This window comes from Lonchura striata, chromosome 1A (genome assembly GCF_050655825.1).
Source record: "Lonchura striata isolate lonStrDom1 chromosome 1A, ASM5065582v1, whole genome shotgun sequence".
NCBI lineage: Eukaryota > Metazoa > Chordata > Aves > Passeriformes > Estrildidae > Lonchura > Lonchura striata.
Window position 1 is genome coordinate 18,135,576 of NC_140741.1, and position 21,338 is coordinate 18,156,913.

Below are 21,338 nucleotides of genomic sequence, written 5' to 3' on the forward strand. Positions count from 1 at the left end.
GCAAGTCTTTACAAAGGCAGCACAATTTTTTGCACTTTTGCATTCTGCAGATGGGCTATATTGCTTACAAAGGTTGAATGCTTTTAACTAGGAATGAAGAATACCCCAGTACAATTTTAATTTGTGTGCCATTAATAAAGCTGCTTAAAGCAATCCTTGCTTCTGCCTGGTTCTCCTTGGAGCCTCCCATCCCAACATGCCACCATTCTCTGTTTTACACCTGTTGCATAAAATCTGCAAATACCAAACTCACTAGAAATAGCCTGGGCAAAATGGCACTCCACACACATCTCCAATGACTTCCTGCCTCATGGAAGCTGGCAGGCACTTACACACCCTAGCAAAAACAGAGATTTTGAAAAGGAGGTGGCTGTCCTCCTTCCAATATGGTGGCTAGTGTTGGATAATTGAATAAATAAAATTTATCTGGGAGGGTGGGGGGAGCATTTGTCAGGAAAAAAAAAGACAGACAAATTCCTATTTTTTAAAGTGCTGTAAAACTGTCTGAGGAAGCTGTAGGTTAGCACCACCTCAAACTGTTGCTGCATTAGTTTTGCTTTTACTGTGGAACACCATGGGGTAAAACCTTAGTCTTCATCTGACAAAAAACAAACCAAAACAAACCTATAGTGGTATCAAAATACAATGGGGGGAGAAAAATGACAGCCACTGGACTGCCCTTTAACCTTCCTAACAGAGCTGGTGGCCACAATGAAGTTTAATCAATGCAATGGAAGTGACATTTCACAGTCAAATCAAATTAAATGGAAATGAAAAGAAAATCTGAGGTCCAACCTAAAGGCTGTTCCCTCTTGCACCGAGGTCATTGCCATGGCAACTAAATGCTACAAAAGTATAGAGTAAATCCTTAACAAATCTGTAGAAAGCATGTCCAATTGAATATGATAGTTTCTGTCACTGTACTTTGTACCTTTCAAAATAAAGGGAGACAATAAAACAAAGCACATCTTCGAGCTCACGTAGCAGAAAAGAAGTTCTGCCAGCAAGTACAGGGCACAGCAGTGCACTTGAAATCATCTTCTTATGCTTGGACATGGAGAAACCCAGCAGCTGTACTGCAAGACAGCAAGTGGGGAGCTCTGGACAGAGACCATATTAAGTGGATTAGGGCATGGTGCGCTACATTTTTCAGTCTTGCTTCCAGTGGGGAGCTGATGACTGAAAACCTCCTTGTGTCATTGCAAACGCATTTCATCGTGGTTGGGAGCAGTTCCTACTGCACAGTGCCCATGGCTTCCCCCATCTCAGCCAGCTCCAGCACACACCTCCCTCCCCCTTCTGCTTTCTCAGAGGCCCTGGGGTGGTGAAGGGTTGGTGAAAAAAGTCAGCATCAGGGATGCTCCCACCTTTCTGCCCTTTCTCAGCCCAGCTCCAAGGCAAGGGGCTGGGGCAGTTGCTCCAGAGCTGCCCACAGCACTCTGTGGGCACAAAGGCTGCTGGAAAAGGGACATCAGCCCATTGCACCCCCTCCACGCTCCAGCATCACGGGCAGCCCTCAGCCCTGCTCTCTGTGCATCAGCTCTGACTGACATATAGGCAAACCCCACACCTCTCTGTGCTCCTGTGGAGAATTAAAGGTAATTACCAATTCCTGCTGCCACTCAAGGAGTACATTTCACTCCTCAGCCTAACAGCTTCTGACAACGAAGGGCAATTTAGGAACCACATCAAAACAACAGTCGCAGCTCGCTCTGCTATTTCATTTCAACATTTCCACCTGTGTAAGCAAAGAGATGAGGAGCAGGAAAGGCACTACGCAGGGTATGGGATTTTTCTTTTCCTTGCAAGGTGTGGAGGACTTTCACACTGAGCTGTGACCTTCCCCAAACTTGTCATTTATGTGAGCTGCAGGAGGAGGCACCCATCATCATCTCCTTGCAGACAGTGAGGCTCTGACTCCGCTGTGCTGCTGCAGTCACTGCGCATCACGGGAGAGCTGCGGAGACGCCGTGCCCCGGGCCAGCAGGGCCGGGAGCACGGGAATGTGATCCGAGGTGACACCTCCTCCTCAAACACAGCCAGCCCCAGGACAGCACACACCTTCCTGCATGAACAGCAATGCACACTAATGAACTCATTTCTGGGGGGAGATTGTTACTTCCTGAGTGGGTGGGGGACGAGACTTCCCCGACACTTGAACCAGAAAAGGATTCTGGTTTTCTTGTCATGCTCTGCTGGCTTTTTCAGCTTTTACAAACAGTGCTATTTCACCTGTGCTACAGGCAGTTCTGTTCACCTGCCTACAAATCCTGTATTGCCTTGCAGCACCTGAGATGACAGCTCTCCAGAGAGGAGCCCCACCCTCCTAACACCACAGCACATGGCCAGACAGCAGCCTTGGTTTTCAGACAGGGGCTTCTTCTGAAATGGGTACGTGGATCCAGCCAGATAAATATCTCTAACAACAAACAGCTCACTTGGACTTCCAGCTCCTTGGAATAAAGCTAAATCATCCATCTTCAGCCCAGGCCATGGACTTAGGATGTCTTTGTGAGGTATCCCATGCCGTGTTCATGAAATCCCATACACTCCTCTGCAAGGGAACAACACAGAGTATCCACATGCCCCACCATGCTCATACATAAGGAAATAAATTTACTCCAAATTCATCCTGGTATTATATTTACTCACTATTGCTGCATATTCTAATTTAGATCAGCCAAGGCCTCCTTTTTATCACACAACAGTGATATTTACAAGTAATTTCAAATTTCTTTTACCCTTTGAGCACTGCTGGATGATTGTGCTCACATGAGTTGTAAATGCACTCAAAAAATTTGGCTGGCAGACCAGGCAAGATGGTTATGCTGGAAGAGTAGAAGTGACAATTTGCTGTAAAATCTACGTAAGCTCTGACTCAGATACAAATTACCAAGGAAAATTGCCTTTATATTACCACTATTGTGTTTTTTCTTGAGCTTCTGTAGAAAAACTGAAAAAATACTTCAGAAGACCAGGTAGATCAGAAAAGGAGTAAATGAATGTATGGAGAGCGGAGATACAAGGGCAAAGCTACAGACACAAGCACTTGGTGCTGAGACCAGTGTTTTACCCACATGAATGGTTTCCCAAACTTATCAGTAGAAATTGTCAACACCAAATTTTAGAGGGTTTTTAATCCAGAAACCTACTTACTCTCCTAGCAGGTGCCTGCAAGATGCAGCTGGGATGGCAGTCAGGTGAACACCATCACTCAGGTCTCATCAAAACATTTTACCAGATTAAAATACTAGAGTTAATGGTCAATATAAATGACACAGTAGTTTACAGTGGAAGTAATTATTTGCAAGATTTTTTTTAGTCAAGATGGATTTTTTTATTAGTGAATGAAAGAATAAGAAAGGGTATATGGAGTTAAAAAATAATTTTGAGAGAATGGGAGTTAAGCATTGTGGTCCATTTCTTCCTTAATTCAAGAACAAGGAATTGTTCAATGGAAAAAAACCAAGGAAGATATTTTGATAAAATAGGACTATTAGGCACTACCTGCAAATAACTCGTGGATCTTCCTAATAAAACTACTGATAAAAAAAGAAAACACAACAAATCAAGCTCTTAGATGAATTACATGATGTTTGAAGGTAAATGAGATCTGTTTTCAGTCCATTTTCTCCTTTTTGCCTCAAAACATGAAGTGCTTACTCAGGAGATGGTTTATCAGGAGAAATCTGACCAGAGTACAATGACCACTGTAAAATCCAGTGCTAGGTCCTTAATCTTTGCTTTGGGTTAAAGCAAATGGATAGGCTCTGACACAGAATAGAACATTACAGAACAGACCCAGGGGGAAAAGAGCAAGGAAGAGTGAAAAACTCTGAATACAGAAAGAGATTAAATGCTGGGAAGAGACCCCTACTCCTGTTTTACCAACACTCCTTGCACCTACTTGTTCTTATTAAGAAAGCAGCAGAGGCCTGTGGGACTAACAGCTCAGGAATGATCTACTCAGAGCTTTAGAATTACATGAAAGATTATTATTTCAAAAAAATCTCACCTTTATTACAGAATTCAGTGTTAATAACAAATACAACTTTCTAAAAATGGTAACTTTAAATTATAACTTTTTAAAAAATTTCTGTATTTCTACACAAATTTCTGTGCTATCTTCCCTAATATGCCTTGGTCTAATACGCCCTCTTAAAAGAAAGGAGGGTCACAAAAAGCAGAATCTTCAGTGTGATAGACAATGACAAGCAAATAGAGATTTTGAAACAGTTATGTATTTTTTCAGTACTGTTTGATACATATTTTCTCATGTTGTTTCTTTTATATTATTTTTGAGATCTAACAACTGCTTTTAATAAGCAACTGTTATTGCAAACATATAATTATACTAGGCCACAATCCAACAAAGCACTTAAAAGCACAGATTAAAGACACTGAAAACAATGGGATTATTTATGTGTTTAAGGTTAAGCATCTGCTGAAGGACTCGGATGGATCAAAGCCCCATTTCTATTACATCTACAGACAAAATATTATATATGTTAATTAAACGTAAAATATATGTAAATTAACCAGCGCATGAAAAATAGCACTTGCATAAATGTTTTTAACCCTATATAATTTGTAATCATTGAATATTTTAGTTAGTCAAGATGAAAAATAACTGCTAATATCAACCATTTTATCACAGTGACAAATTCCTGGAATTGAACAACTACAAAATAACTTGCCATGAGAGACTTCTCCTGATAAACCATCTCCTGGGTAAGTATTTTGTGTTCTGAGGCAAAAAGAAGAAAAAGTCAGAAAATACATCTCATTTATCTTCAAACAACTTCAGTAATTCATCTAAGAGCTTGATTTGTTGTTTTTTTAATCAGAGTAGTTTTATTGGGAAGATCCACGAGTTATTTGCAGGTAGTGCCTAATAATCCTATTTTTGTCAAAATAGCTGCCTTGATTTTTTTTTCCACTGACCAATTCCTTGTTCTTGAATTAAGAATGAAACGGACCACAATGCTTAACTCCCATTCTCTCCAGAATTATTTTGTTTAACTGTAAATATCATTTCTTATTCTTTCATTCACTAATAAAAAATCCATCTTGATTAAAAAAAAACTTGCAAATAATTACTTCCACTGTAAATTACTGTGTTTTTTATATGAACCGTTTTAAACAAATAAAGCCATTTTTATGATATTTCAATTTGAAAAGCCTAGAAAAGGTCTCTTGATAAAGTTGAAAGTTTTCCATTTTAAACATTAGTCTTAAAAAACACTATTTGATATACAAAGACAAATTACCATCTGAAAATTACTTTCACCTGATGTCTGTTTTTAATTTTATGGTATTAAAATCAAAAAGCCCTTTATTTCAGTAAGATGTCGTGACAGATGAAACCAAAAAACTTTCAAAAAAATGGTTCTCCACTGGAAAACCCAATTGTATTTCATTTAACTTTAATTTGGAAATTACAACAGTTAAGAAAATGTGATTCAATCAGAGTAATACTAAAATTTGCAGTACTTTCAATTTGTTTTCATATTCATTTTTTCTGTTTTGTTTTTTTCCCCTGTTGGAGGAAGTATAATATTACTATTACCCTAATCTTCCATAATAGCAAGTAACATTTCCTTCAATATTTTAATGTGAACTTGTGTATGGTTTAACACTGAAATATAACCACAGGAATAAGTATTCATTTTGTTATGTCTTTAAATTAAAGATGTACTTGGAGAATTATAGCCAAGAGTTATGCTCAATGCCAAGTTTTAAATGACAGTAAAACCCATTAAATGGTCTGATCACACCTTTTAATCAAATTTATGCCAGCTCACTGACTTTGCTTATGACTTGACTTTAATTTTGATTTTCTCTATGCAAATAAAGATTTCTCTTGAATCCTTCAATAATGACTAACAGATAAAACAGCAGAGAAATAATGACATACCTGAATAATCAGCTATTCCTGGAAATATTGGGTCAATTAGGCCTTGTATCAGCATACAGAAGAATTTAACATTAAAATGGTTATCTAAGGATGCAGGGAAACTTCAGCGATGGGGATACATGCATTTCTGGGAAAAAATTATGGAAACTATACTGAAGCTCCCCAGTGTTGACAAGAATAGAGGATCTTCTGATTAATTCCAGTTCTACATTTTCTGTATTCTAGTTTCCGTAGCTGTTTCTACAGCCATTAGAAGTTGCCAAACCAAATACAAAAACCAGACCTTTCTGACTTTCTGAAATGAGCACCTTCCCTGCAAAAGTAATAAGTCACTTGAATAAAAAAGAAAGCTCACAGAATGCTAACTTATTAGTTGAAATATCTTTTGGTTTTTCTAATATGTTTTTTCATTTAGAAGCACACACTGCCATTCAGTGAAGATGACAAGTCTACAGATGGGAATCATGCTATCACCTATCACAGCTTTATCACCAATATTCTTAACTTTTTTCTTTCCAAACCAAAGCAGGCTACACTGATGGATTGTTGTAGGCATCTTTTTCCAGATATTACTATAAATATCAGGCAGCGATAGTGACAAGGTAAAAGCTGAGAACCTGCCCTTATTCTGCTTTGAAGGGATGACAGAAAACCCAGTGCTCTCAAAGCACTATGGAGTTAGTTCTGAATCATCTGAATGCAACTAGAGAAGTGCATCTCAATTTGTTTTGTGTACCACAGATGTACTGTTTAATTAAGCCATCAAAAAAAAAAAAAAATGGAAACAACGGGATACAAAAGCGAGGCAAACTTCTCCAGCAAGTTAAAGCACTCTTAATAAGTAACAACATGACATTAGTCATTAAGAAACAAGAACTCTAAATAATGCATTCCAAACCTATAGATCTAAACCAGGAGATAACAAAGCCTCATAAATCTGTTTGTTCATTAAGTTAAAAAAAGGCAGACTTTGTGTTGCTATCATGTCAGCTGGCACCAAACTGTACGCAATTTAGTGCAACTACAAAGTGAAGCCCATAGTCTACAATGGCAGGGTTTTTGATCACGCTAATTAACAGCCATTTTGTTTAAAATAAACAGATACGACTCTAATTGCCTTTTTTACATAAGAAAGGGAAGATCTTAAAAGTGAAAGCACGCAAAAAGAAAGATCAGACAGTCGCCTTTCAGACTGATAAGCAAACTCTGTGTGAAATGAGCACAAATGAAGTTTGAGACGCTCTGGATTGACAGCAGGGAGACAGCAAGAGCAAGAGTAGGAATGGCTTTCAAAGCTGGAAAAGCATGGCCATAGTGCCTTCCACAAGGAAATATTTATTTTCCCATGCTGTTTCTCTTATTCCTTATTTTCTCTAGTGTCACTGTCTCCTGAGCACCTGCCAGCAAGGAATTCCCTTGTTGGCAGGGCTGGGTCTGCATCAGTGGTACCCAATTCCATCAAATAGCCAGATGATCATCCTGCTTAGGATGTCTGTACAGACTCTGACAGGACAGGAAAATATTGTAGGAAAGCAAGGAAAGAAGCATGGAAAAGGCACACCAACCTCTGTTCCTGCACCTATAACCCTGGCAGCAGAAGAGGTGCCAGACAGCACTGGACTGCTGTGTGCCAGCCTCAGGGACACACAGAAAGGCCATCCAGGTCTGGAAAGTCTTCGTAAGGAACACACAGGGGAAGTGCTGGCACACAACTCAGTGTTCTAGCAAACTTCAGTGAGCCTACACTGCAGCCGGGAGTTGCAGTGAAGATTTCGGTTTTTCCTTTTCTCCCTCAATGTTGGTTGTTTCTACTAGATGAATTATAGTCATTGCCTTTCAAACCTGAAATCAAAGGTGCTTTTAAAGTGTTATAACATACACAGAATTCACAGAATGACTAGGTTGGAAGAGATTTTAAAGATCAAGTCCAACCCATGCCCTAACAGCTCAACTAAACCTTGGCATCCAGTGCCACATCCAATTACAGAGTAATGTTTTAAAAAACATTAAAAACTATTTATGTAAAAAAGCCCACTCACCTTTCTCCCCACTAATAAAATTCACACACCCCCTGCCAAAATAACCCCACTCTGGTAGGTTTTAGGATGCAAGCAAAGAAGAACACCGTTCAAAAATGCCTGCCTGCACTTGAAGTGTGTGAAATCTCCACACTCACGTTACTAACAAACCCTCTGTTGCAGCAACCTCCAGCATCCTTCTTGGCAGCACATTCTGACTCTCTTCCTCACTATTTCAGAGATTAGAGTAAGGTCTTTATTTTGAGGACACTACACGGACTGCAAGTTTTCAGCATATTCAAACTATCACTGCAAGTTCCAAAATCACAGTAAATTGCTCTGCTTAGGCAGAGCAGACTTTTGTGCCATTGTGCTAATGGTCCAGCAGGACACTGAGTTTTTGCAGGACCTGGTCAAAGACATGGCAGCAGCTCTTGCTGGAATAAGGGTCTGTGAAAAACCTCAATTTCCCATTGCATCTGATGGATGAACTTCTCCTTGCTTTTCCTAATGCCTCACACCACAATTTGTACATCTAAAACAAACGAAGCCCAGTTTGAGAATTTGCATGTAACAAAGATTAAACAGAGAGAAGACTGCCACACGTTAGCCATGTTATGAACATATTGCTGTAAGAAATTTAGATACAGCAGTGAGAATCTGACAGCATAGATTACATCTCCTCAAGCATTGTTAGCCCCTCTCCTTGCTGGGACTACAGGAATAAGTGACTCTGGGATGCACAGAAGAGCCAAATCACTGGACACACAGATCTGCTTCTACAAAGCACATTCACATACAAAGATTATTCTGGTTTCAGCTGAAACTGTGAAGTAAAAATTACCATACATACATTTCTCAGAACACAGTTTTCCAAATCCAGTTTTAAACCAAACACTTCCAGCCAGCTTTAATGATAACTACATCAGAGAAGAGTTTCATCACAAGAGCAATCTCCCTGGCCTTCAAATATTTTGTTAATATACCTCTGAACATCAGACATATTCCCTATCAAAAACAATCATCCGGATATACTGTAGGGGAATTGCATTACTACGGAAAGAGCACAACATTTTGTACTGCTGGCTGGGGATCTCGTACTAAACGACTTCAGCTTTCAGATCAGCAGCCAGAACTGACTACAGCTGGGCTAATTTGATTTAGACAAGGCCACATCGTTGCTTTTCAAACATTAAAACCCCACAGAGTCATAAAAGACCAATGGTGCTGTTGCCCAAGAAAGGGCACGCAGAAAGATGGAGCAGCTTTCCAAGCACAAACCAAGGCTGCTAAAATACCCCTTCAAGAAATACCCTGTGGGAAATCAGAAAAAAAAACCCTTTAAGAAATTAAAAGGAAAGTAAATTAGAAAACAAGGTGGATTTTGGCATTAACCTACCACCAGCACCAGGTCAGAAATGATACTGGAGAGTGACACACACATGCAGCTGGTTTATCATCTCACTGTGGCCCAAGTGACAATTCCAAACACAGACCACATCTGTGTACCAGCAGGTTATCCACCAAATGTTAAAGGCAGAAATTACTACAGCACCATTATCAGGAGAATCTTTCACCATTTTTTGTACAAAAGGAAAAAATAATTTGGCTAAAATTACAACTGCAGCTCCTCCATGATCCTTGTGGGGCCCTTCCACCTTAGGGTATTCTGTGGTTCTTAATTTCCAAAGTATCTCTTTGCCTTTTGAATCTAGAACCTACCAACTTTTTAATTTGATTTCCTGCCTAAGTCACATGATGAAAAAAAAAAGACTTGCCTAAAAGGGCAATTTTAGCAAACAGAACTGAAGTCCATAAAATAAATACAGAATAAGCTCACAACCTTTCACATTCTCTCTTCTATGTGCATGTCTGTGTTCACACTTCTCTCTTCTAGGAGATATTCTGAGGGACAATTATGCTTTAAAGTCACATGTTAAACCCTAACTAACCACTACTATCAGCTGCACTTGTAAAAAGGCTTTCAGCACCAATTTTACGCAGCACAACAAAAGACAGAAACAATTTGCCTCCAAATACCTGACTGCCTTTCTTAACTATCATACTTCTTGGAAGTAAAACACTAAAATAGTCCATCATAACTAGCAAACCTAAAAATTAAGTTCTGGGGGAAAAAAGCATGGCAAAACTGAACATTAAAAATGTGAAATACAAACTTATTTGAAGAATTAAGAATTGAAGTCTCAAGTAAGTAGTACACCTTACTGTAATTCTGTATTATGATTTTGGTTTAAAATCAATTGCATCATTTACCTTACCAATGAGTATGGCAATAATTGGGAATATAACACAAGGAGGAATAAAACAAACTACAGGCAATCAATAGACAACAATGTATACTGTAAAGCATGATTTTTTTGTAGATAAAACATTTTAAAAGAATTCTTCCCATAGCAGGAGAAACACTCCACAGTTACTTTTAAAAAAAGGCATAACATATGTTTGGAACTTTGCAGAAATTCTGTATACTGGAATTTGAAAGTTCTATAGGGTATCACTGAATTTTTCATATTTAATGTTTTCCATTGGAAAACCTTTGGGTTTGGTGTTTATTCAAACCCCAAAGGCAGTAAATCATGTTTTCATTCCAATATCTAAACAAATAAAGAGGATTTTATTGAATGCAGAACAGTAAATGCGATTTCATTAAGTTATATCCACTACAGTGTCATCTCTGTCAGGTTTTACATCAACACTGGAGAGACTGTGCCTATTTCTGTAAATGGCCATTTTCATACTGTGCTTGAATAAATCCATCTGGGTGACACACCAATCATGGTACAGTTTCAGAAAGTGGAATAAAACCAAGTTAGCACAGTTATTTCTGTCATGAGAAAACCCTATTTACATCTCAATTTCTGTCATGAGAAAACCCTGTTTTCATCTCAGCACTTCAGCTGGGTACTTACTGAGCCACGACCATCAATAATCTGTAAATTGTTGGTGTGGAGAGACAAGTGAAGGAAGGACATGTCCCACCTATGCAGCTCGTATATCCTGTGCTCTGAACTTGGTAAGAACCAGAAAATACCCGTGGCACAAAGCCAAGCCATGCCCTGTCACTAGTTAGGGCTTTACAGAGGAGTTTAACACTGTACAGGTGTTTAAAAAAGGCCAAGCCATCACTGCTGGAATGTGTAATCCACAAAGTTATATCACATCCAGCCAAAGGGGACCTTTCCATAGCTCCTGTTATCTCCCTAATACACATCCTGCAGCACTGCATTGCCACTTGTGTTGGGGGAAGTTTACATTATCCTGCTGGTGATATTTGCTGTCATAAACACGTTTCCTTCAGTTCCACCATTCAGGCTGTATTTTCCACAGAACATGAGTTTTTGGCATAGGACAAAAGGAAAGCAGCAGTGAGCTTCAAGTGCACATACCAAACTCTCTCATGACAACAGTGGCAGGATCAGCAACAGAAGCAGCAGGTTTCATTTGCAAACCAAGACAGCCAGATAAGCAAGCCATGGAAAAAGGAATTTCACTGTAAATCATTTACTGGCATTATATTTCAGCTCAAAACTATTGCTTAGTGAGCAGTTCAGGGGTTTGTTTTGGTTTGGTTTTGGAAGTAATATTTCAAAAGCAAGACTGAAGATGAAGATGCGTTCTTGCACTGTGAAGAAGTGTCCAATCAAAACCTCACAAAAGTTCAAAAAAGAAAAGGGAAAACACAAGCCATTCCTGACAGCTGGATTCAGATAGCATAGAGCTGAATCAAACCCAAACTCCACAGCTTAAAATAAGTTTAATTCCTATCAATTAATCTTTACTTTTAGTGTTCATAATCTCTAGCATGACACCAACCAGATTCCCCTCCAGTAGCTCCCCTCTACTGATACTGTTGTAAAATGCAGCACTGCAGCCACTTTTGTTCACACAATGTCCTTTCCACTTCACAGCTCTCTTCAGCAGTCTGAATTACTCAAACATATACCCTAATTGGCTTCCTGCTCTTCTGCAGATACAGCTCCCAGCAAGTCAAATCCACTATGGAACTTTTTCTCTCATCACTCAGCCAAATGAAAAAAAACAATCTGAAAACAGAATTTCTCCTGTAAGCAATATTTTTCTGAAGGAAAAGAGGCAGGAAAAAAAAAAAAAGAAGAAGAAAACAAGTAATTTAACAAATAGTCATGGAAATGCTTTTTGTCAGGAATACATTTTTGGAGTGCCTTCTAGGTGGCTGGGCATGCATCACAGGTGGCTTCAGCAGATACTTTGGAAGGAAAACTATTTATTGTGAAGTATAACAGATTTAATTCTGGGTTGTTTTTTTCTTCTTTAATCTTTCCTTACATGAAAAAAAATGCTTATCCCTCTTACTCATATCATTTGGATTAGAATGCCTAAACATTTTGGCACTTCAGATATTTTTCATATGGTTTAAAACGACTTAAACATGAACATGTGAGAAGATTCATAGCCTTAGACCACACCTTCAGGCAGCAAAATTAGCTTCAATAGAGTTGCAGAATCTCTGCCTCCTGCTGAATAACACCAGAAATACAGCAAATACCAAAATAATACATGTCTCCATCACTCTGTGTATACACATACACACAAATATTTATATGCTCCCACATGTATATACTATATACACACAGGTTTCTTGCACATTCTTCCACGAGATGTTAAAAAAATTCAGAAGCTGATTTGCATTTTAAAGATTTATTAAAATGGGCTTAATCACAGTGATCCAGAGCTCTTAAATAGGCAAACTGAAAAGTCATTCTTAAAGCACTTCAGCAGCACCTCAAAGGTCTCAGGAAAGATTCTTCTACAGATCTCAAACTCTCTCAAAACAACCTGAGCACATAATAGAGGAGCAGCATTTTGCAGCACGTAAAGTCAAATTCTAGTGAGAATGTTAACTTTGTTTCCATACTTTCAGTGTAAGAAAAAAGTGGAAATATTTTAACGACACACTATGGCATAAGCATTGTCTCTTTAATGCAGTTCTGGTTATATAGAAACATTTCTCTCTCAAAACAGTGAGATTTTAAGTACTACTCTTTCTCCTGATCTATCTAAAAGTTCTTAGGTTTGAAAGATGTGAGATTTAGCCAAATGAAAATATAGATTAAAATTACGTATTCATGTTCCAGGTAGCACAAACCTCACAGTAGCTCATCCCTGAAATGCAGCCACTTCTAGAGGGGAATCCAGGAGCTGATCAACAGCACACAGTGCTGTTGCAGCACAGCTCTTAACAAGAAATTAACACATGAGATGCAATTAAAAAATCTCATCTCTAAAAAAACATATAATCCTTTAAAAGCAATGAGGCTGAGAAAAATAAAACTTGGCCTACTTTACCACACATGGCTCTATGCTAACAACTCTACATGACCTCTGTTTAGCCTCTAAGAGCATTTACATAAACCTAAAAATCCTGGTCCATGTTCTGCCCTTCAAGTCAGCGGCAGCTGTGTCTGTACAGCTGAAGGGCAGAATTCAACCATGGCATCAATACCAGAGATTGAGTCAGCCCTCATGGAAAGGCAACGAGGCCTGATTCTACCCAGGAAAGTGTTCCTCCCTAGAAAGAGGCTCCCCAACAAAAAGTATGGCACTCATTTGTCATTTCAGTGGTGCTTCTGCAGGAGAGAGGAAATCCAAAGGGAAGGTGCTGTGCTTAGATGGCTCACATTCAGAAAGGATCATGGGCAGTGCCATGCCTTATATATGAACACATCTCTGTGCATGCATGGGTGTATTCTTCCGAGTAGGAAAGGCTGGATTTCAGATGCAGCCAAAGCCTCAACTCTGGAATTGCTGACAACAGCTCCGTCAGATCCTGCTTGCTTTCATGCACCAGTCATTGCAGGCAATATTAAAAGCTTTGCAAAATGACAGCCATCTCATTTCCCCACTCAACATACTAAGACCTACAAATCTTCCTGACTTCTGTATTTATTTATTTGGATGGTAACCTCTTTTCACTCACACAGGGACAAACAAGATCTGCAGGGCAAATACATATGCATTCATATGTAAGGCATGGCACTGCCTATGATCCTTTCTGAGTGTGAATCATCTAAGCACAGCACCTTTGAATTTTCTCTCCCTTGCAAGCAGTACTAAATACTGCTGTGGCTTGTAGATGTCAAGTCTAGAATCACCACATCACACCTCTTCAAACAAACCATAGCACATACGATGTGCACTTACTGAATAGCTCTGGAGCTTCTCTCATATCTCTGGAATTAGTATGATTTATGCTGGCTATGACTCTATTTTTTAATTTCAATCTTTAGAAAATGATGTTGGAGTTGTCAGCACGATAACTAATACACCCTGCTTCTTAGAATTAAGTGGTGGCCTGTTGTCTGGATATTAACATGACAACATAGAAATAACACCCTTTTGGAGCATACTGAAGGTTTGGAACACATTTTAAAGGTTTTCCACTTACACCAGAAAGTGGAACCAGCATATTTATTTCTGCCTGCAGTTTCTTAGAAGGGCCCCATGTTAAAGGGAGAACTACTAGAAGTCCTGTTCCTGATCTCCAGCATCAGTAATGCATTTCTCTGAGGTGTAACCTCCACTGAAAACTTCTAGCAGCTCAACAACCAGCTTTAGGGAACTGCAAAAGCTGACATCGGGCCCAGGGCTTTTATTTGGGCTGTATTTGTACCTGGGCCATTCCAGTGCCTTCCCCTCTAGCTCTTGTTTGAGAAGAGGCACTGTCTTTTCTGTTCCTTAATGACATCTATTTCTGCATTTCAGGCAGCAGTCTGCTCCTGCTATGCCCCTCCAGTCATTTCTCAAAACGATGTTTCCAGTAAGAGGAAGCCAGAGGAACATGTGAGACCAGCATTTCAGCCCAGACCCTGCACAGCTATTCTGGGACTGCTGGAGCCACACAGCAGAAAAGTATGAAACATTCAGGGGAATCCCCTTCTGTCACTTTTATTATTATCACCAAAAAAAGCAGTGATGATGTGTCTGCTTAGACACAGACCTGGGCAGAGGGTGTTCTTTATTTTAAGTAAAGGCAGGAAATTAGTAATAGATTTCCTCTGCAGTCAAACTGGGGCTGGGGACTGCTTGGTTGAGTGAGCTTTAAACTCTCAATGTTTCAACTTGGTGCTAAATAGGGAAAATAGTTACAATCCTAACTACTTTTATTACTTTAGGACATTTCAAGTTAAAAAATATTAACTACCTGTGTGCCCCAGCCTGTTACTCTATAAGGAATATTCTGATCTCATCAGCTGGGAAATTGAGGCAAGGCATGGTCTACAGAAACACATGGAGAATTTGGGAAATCACTGTTCCCTCACACAGCTCTAACACATTTCCATTATAATTTCCCACTATTATTAAAAGGATTTCTGTTCCTCCAGTGGTAGAAGTGATGCAATTGCTCATAGATAGATGCAACCCCATATATGATGATTTTATCTGTATAAATTTTGTTCAGAACAGGTCCAGATGCCCTCGCAAGTCCTCACACACAGCCACCTGTGCCTTGTTTACACTTGGCCTCCTCCTACCATCACTCCCACTGATGAAGCTGCACAACTGTTAATAAAGTTTGAGAGGGGGAAGATATTTTTCCATGCAAAGCAGCTGGAAGCTCACAGCACCAGCTGATGTTTGACTCCTTTTTACCTGGGTGAGAGCAGCCCCTTTTCTGTGTGTGTTTAAACATTTAATATTTCCTGCAACATTGGCAGTGATGGGTTTTTGCCTCACAGCACTGAAGAGCCACACCAGACAATTTCTCAGTGTAGATTATCAAGCAAATGGAAAGAATAAAAGCTTAAAGAATCCATCAATGAAAAGAGACTGCACAACTTAATAATTAACATGCTAAAGAGAATCAGATGAACAGGAGAATGAATTTGCAAAGAAATCTGGGGAAAAAAAAAAGTTGTTTCAGTTTCAGAGGAATTTGAAACGTTTTCTCAACTAGCATGTTAATTCTGTTTGGGCAATGACTGCTTACACCCAAAATGTAACAAGATTCCACGGTAGAGCAACAGTTAATTTTGACAGTCTGGATTTTCTACCGTGTCTCTAGTTAAAGTGAGGCACACTCTCTGTGATGACACTCTCCTACACTGACTGAAAGGTCACTTGGAAGGCTGTGCAGCTGCTGCTATACCTTTGTGTCTTGCTGGAGCCCTCACTGCTTACCACGTTAGTGTTGCCTGGTTTGACACCAGGCTTACACTGCAGACAATGACATTTGAGTCACTACCAAGTATTTACTACTGTCATGTTACTTATTTACATTTCTGCCACTTATTAAAAAAAAACAAACAAGTTTTCTCCTGAAGTTATGCAAAATACAGAATTTGGGAAACATTAGGCTGATTAATATTTCAAATGCCTCTCAGAAGAGCAGTCTCACCTTCAAGGTGGCAGCGCCATTTTCTACCCTCATTTGTCAGAACTCAAAATGTCCCTCAGACATTTTTGGATGTTCCGGGTCCAGGTCAGAAGCATTTGAGACCCTGGCAGGCAGCTGGAAACAGCTGTGATTTTGGATTTGAACCATGGAATGATTTACCAACCTTGCAGGAAGAACAAGAAGTCACAAAAGTTTAGATACTATAGTAGAAGTAGTTACAAAGTAAAGGGAAGAATTTTTGAGTCCTGTACAGGGAGGTTTTGGTTTTGTACATGGGGGTCAGAAGTTTTAAGATGGAGGGATTTGGGCCTGTCCTGTCCTCCCTCTTTCTTCTTCCTTACCTCTATGTTCCTGGTGATGCTGGCACTCACAGATTGGTTTAGAGTAGAAAGGCACCATTTATTATAGGTAATAGGCATTGGGGAAAAACTGTAAACAATTATCACATAATGTACCATATAAAAGAGAGCAGCAGCCCTGGGTGGGGGGAGAAGAAGCAGTCGGGAGTCAGAGAGGATGTCAGGGGTGTGTGTGCCTCTGCCTCAGCTGCTGAGCAAACTGCAGCAGCCCAAGAAGACAATCTTTGAGATAGCTTGCAATAAACTGCCTTGGGACCAAACAACAGAAGACTTCTGAGCTTTTTTTTTGAAAGCACGGGTTGGAGGAGAGATTTTTCCACCACATGGGGCCACCCCCGACCTAGGGTGAGCTCCGGCACTCATTCTGTTTCATTCTTCTCTGCTTGTACAGCCCAACTGGGTCTGTGAGGACTGGCTTTGTCCCATTTTCCTCAGAAGGTCACTGCATGTTGGAGAACAAAGCTTCAGCTTCTCCTGAGCATTTGCACTGGATATTTCTTCCTGTCATTGACACCCCTTTTCCATAAGCACACAATTTGAACACATTTCCAGTATTTCTAGTAAAAAAAGTATCACCAGCTTTTAGCTTATTCCCATGACCAAGCAGACGCTTTTTTTCTGAATTGTTTTCTATGAATCAAATTTATAAATATTTCTATTATACTTGCACCAAAGGTTTCTTAATTTCTTACTCCTGAAGGAAAATTATTCTTAATATGTAAAATTAAATGCCACTTAAATCTTTCACAAACTTTTCATAAACCAAAATTAATACTGTTTTTACTTCACTTATCATAACTACCATCTAACACTGCTGTCTAAAAATAAATCAGTAATGACCTATAAGAAAAGAAGGAATTTCAGACTTTGAAGTAAAATACCAGAGATGGAAAGCTGAACTGAAATTAAGACATTCAAATGCATAAATAATATGTGCAGTATAAAAAAATGCTAATTCCTAAGAACAAGAATGACATGGAAAGCACAGAGCACAAACAGGCTTACAACCATTTATGTGCTTTGTGCTGCCCAAGCAAGAGCAGAACTACAGAAGAACCTGTGAAATTTCTGACAGAACACAGAAGTCCTCTAAGTAACGAAATGCCCCCTGACATCACCAAGGTGGGATAAAGATTGTGACACAATATGCCATTTAAAAAACCACACCAACCTACTGTGGGGTTAGTAAGAGCATGGTAATGGTGTTCCCTGCACAGTGTGGCTTACCTCCAAGTGAGGTTAGATGTAGTTGGACTATGGAAATATTGATCAATATCCATGCCCTTTCTCTGCAAACACCATGGTGAGGGAAGAGAGAACGACTTTGGAGGGGATTGAGAGCAAGAATCATTTTGATTTTTCCTCGTAGTTTTTCTTGTTAAAAAAAAAGTCACATAGCCTTGTGTCTACTTCAAAGAGCTCATCTGAAAATCCACATCTAAAACCCCTTTAAAAAGAAAGTTAGAAATCACCAGTGAAGCAGAAATCCTCAGTCTCACCACCATGCTGGTGTCACTTCCCCGTTTGTACTGATGACCCAGGGCTTTTTTTTCACTCCTTCCCCCTTCTCACACCATGAGTGCTTCAGTGAGGCTGTGAGTCAAACATACCCTCAAAGCTCCCAGTGTTGCTCTATAAAAGGATGAACAATGGAAAGAAAGATCAGCAAAACCTGCCTCAGGGGTTCTGGGAGGGGCAGTAGTAGCAGAAGTCATTCTAACTGATTAATAAAAATTTTACTTGAAACTAAAGGTGAGATGGAGGAATTGACAGCAGGAATTTTTCAGTTTTCAGTAATCTTTTCTGCTACAAAAATGCAAACCAGGCTCCCTAAGCTGGGAACCAGGCACACACAGATGCAGTGGCTGAAGAAAAAAAAAAATTACTCCAAAAAACCTTCTAAGGGTGAATTCTCTCCTGGGACTAAAGACCAGCAGGAAAAAGGCAACCCAACCTTTGATTTCTTACCACAAGTCTAGCAAGACTGAGCCTTTCTCGAGTTCTTGGCTTCTGAAGCCACCTGATTGCACAGAAATATCAGTTTCCATTAAAAAAAAAAACACCTGCCAGTGACACCTAAATGTTTGGAGGATTATGCCCATAACATTCACACAAAATTTAAGGAATATGGGTGTTATGCTGTGCTTTTACATGACCTGAAAGTTTAGGTATTATTAAGTTTCTCTTTTTCGAAAGTACTTTAAGTTCCTTTAACTTTTGCATTGTTGTATTTTCCCTTTTTCTCTGGATAACTAAAAAATCATAAGCAGCCAGGAACATCAGTAATTCCTAAAAATAGCCATTCTATCCTCCTTTCCAAATTTAGAAAGATAAGGTATTTCTTATGAAAATGGAGAAATAAAGTATTCACTAAAGGTGGAGTGTCCTATTTTTGGCTTTTTAGTCAGCTTTTTTTTTTCCTTCTCAACTCCCTTTTCCATTTTCCTATCCCTAATCCTTATTTCCTTGCTCCTATTTTTTGCTCAGGGAAGTAAGTATCACCATTAGTCACATTGTCCATCTCTTTCCAGTTTTCCCCTCATTTTCAGTTCATTCTGTCTTGCTTCCTTCCACTCCAAGCTCCTTTCTCCCCAGCTCAGCTTTTCCCTAGTAAGCCGCCTTGGAGCAGCACGCTTCTCCAACTTTATTTAAGTCCCCTTCAATGATCACAAAAGGGCATAAACATATAGCTGAGGGAAAAAAAAAAAATACTATTACAGCTGATTAGAAAGAAATCAGATGACAAACTTATGTATAAAATAAGGTTGGACTCAGTTGTCAGTTTCATGAAAAATAAGAAACAAACACTCCTGGAGATGAAGAAGGGCTATTTAAATGTAAAGTATTTAAATTTTTCATTTCCAGAGGCTTTGCTGAAATATTCTTTATGCTGTCAGTGATTTTCCAAAGTATCTATGATTCTAAACTCAAAAGACAGCTTTCATTTTTGGTTCTGTAAAATAATTTCTGTTTAATTCTGAAACAAAACATTGTCCTCACATCAAAGAATAGAAAACACTTCCAAAATATTTTTATTTAATGTGAAACTGTAATCTTCAAACCAATCAGCAAATTGAAAAATCTACTTTTATGCAAAGTGCTCTGGATCCCTTTGGGATGAAGAGCACAGTGCTAGAAATAATTAACCAACATTTTATGGGATGTCAAATGAGCTTCTGCATTATGCACTAGGTCTTCCTGTTTTCCAAACACTATTGATGTTAAAGAAAGTGTGTCTGTGACTCCAAGGGATGACAAATCACTGTCCTTTTTCTAAATATTTTCTTCTTGTTGTGCCATCCCTTGATCTGCTATCTTTCCACCACCAACACCCTTCTCTGTTCCTCCAGGCATTTATTGCTCATATGACAGTGACATCTTTACTGTCACCCCCTTGACAAAAGTTTACCCAGATCTCTGGAAGCATCTCAATGTCCACCTTCTCTGTTTTTGTTTTTTTTTTTTTTAAGGAAAGACAGCAGTGCATGGAGGATAGCTGGTGCTTCCCTACTCCTTGTTTTCCTCCTCTCCCTCCCCAGATGACCAGCAGCACACTGAAAAAGGTGTGGGTTCCCTTGCTTCCATCACATTGTCTGAGACCAGCAGCTGGCCAAGTTACCCTGTGAGCATGCCCAGCAGAAATGCTGGTGTTTCCACACTCACCCAACCAGGGATGCACTGTCAAGTCCTCCAAAGAGCTCTTGGCAGCAAGCTACACAACAAAGCCTGGAAACTTTCACTGAAATAAAAATGCACAAAGAGGGACAGCCCTTCATTTCCCCAAACAGAAGCCAACATACCAACATCCACACCTCCTGCCTCACTGAAATAATTTCATCTTTAATTCTCAGTCTCATTTCTGTCTTCACATGCTAAAAAAAGCTCTGTCAAACAAAAAATATACTCACCAACACCATCTCTGAACTGTTTGCCCCTTTGCTTCCCTTTCCTCTGCCCTTGCAGCAGACGTGGCTGGTGATGCTTGTTAACTATCCCCTCCTTCCCTCACAGATAGATACCCTCCATCCTGACCATTCAGAGCAGATGAGCACAAAATGCCATCCCTGAACAGAAGGAAATTTACTGCATAGCCAGTAATTATCAGTGAATATTATCAATCCCACAGAGGACGAGAAAATCTACGTTACAAAATCAAAGTATGAAAGTGCAGTCCTTCGTGTAAAAGGGAAAGGAAAAAGTAACATTTCTAATTGAAAATTAAAGCAAGAAGCATGATACTAGCAAAGTACATTTATTGTGTTAACATACCATTTGTCTTCTGGGCAAGTTACTAAAGGTCATTTGTTCTTCATAGCAAGTGTTGAAAATAGTTTATGTTGTGGGTCTAACTTAAAGGAACAATGTCAAAACCCTCAGGCCCAAAATGACCTTTTTATGCCAACACAAAGATCTAAATCTCTTACTGAGGATAGCAGTGATGTTTGCATTTCACTCTCTCCCCCTCCCTTCCCCATCTAACCTCCCCCTGCCTTCACAGGAGCTCCCTCACCCCAGAGGACAGCACAGGCTGTGGAGTTAACATGCCCACTCTGCACCGCCGTGCTGCTCATCCCTTGCTCTGCCCATCCTGCCAGACACACAAGACAAGCTGCTTGCTGGTGTGCCTGGCTCCCAGCCTGCCCTCCAAG

General features: G+C 39.6%; 1 protein-coding gene across 16 annotated transcripts in view; it reads right to left on the minus strand.

The window, feature by feature from the left end:
- Window positions 1-21,338, minus strand: part of SOX5 (SRY-box transcription factor 5) — a 607,791-nt gene that overhangs the window by 546,232 nt on the left and 40,221 nt on the right. For 11 of the 16 annotated variants that reach the window (XM_085570337.1, XM_085570320.1, XM_085570318.1 and 8 more), the window contains exon 1: window positions 1-21,338. This exon is cut by the window's left edge; it is cut by the window's right edge. The exons of 3 other annotated variants lie outside the window; for them this stretch is intronic. The gene's annotated coding sequence lies outside the window, so the exon portion shown is untranslated. 2 more of the 16 variants (XM_085570334.1, XM_085570333.1) reach the window with 1 other exon arrangement.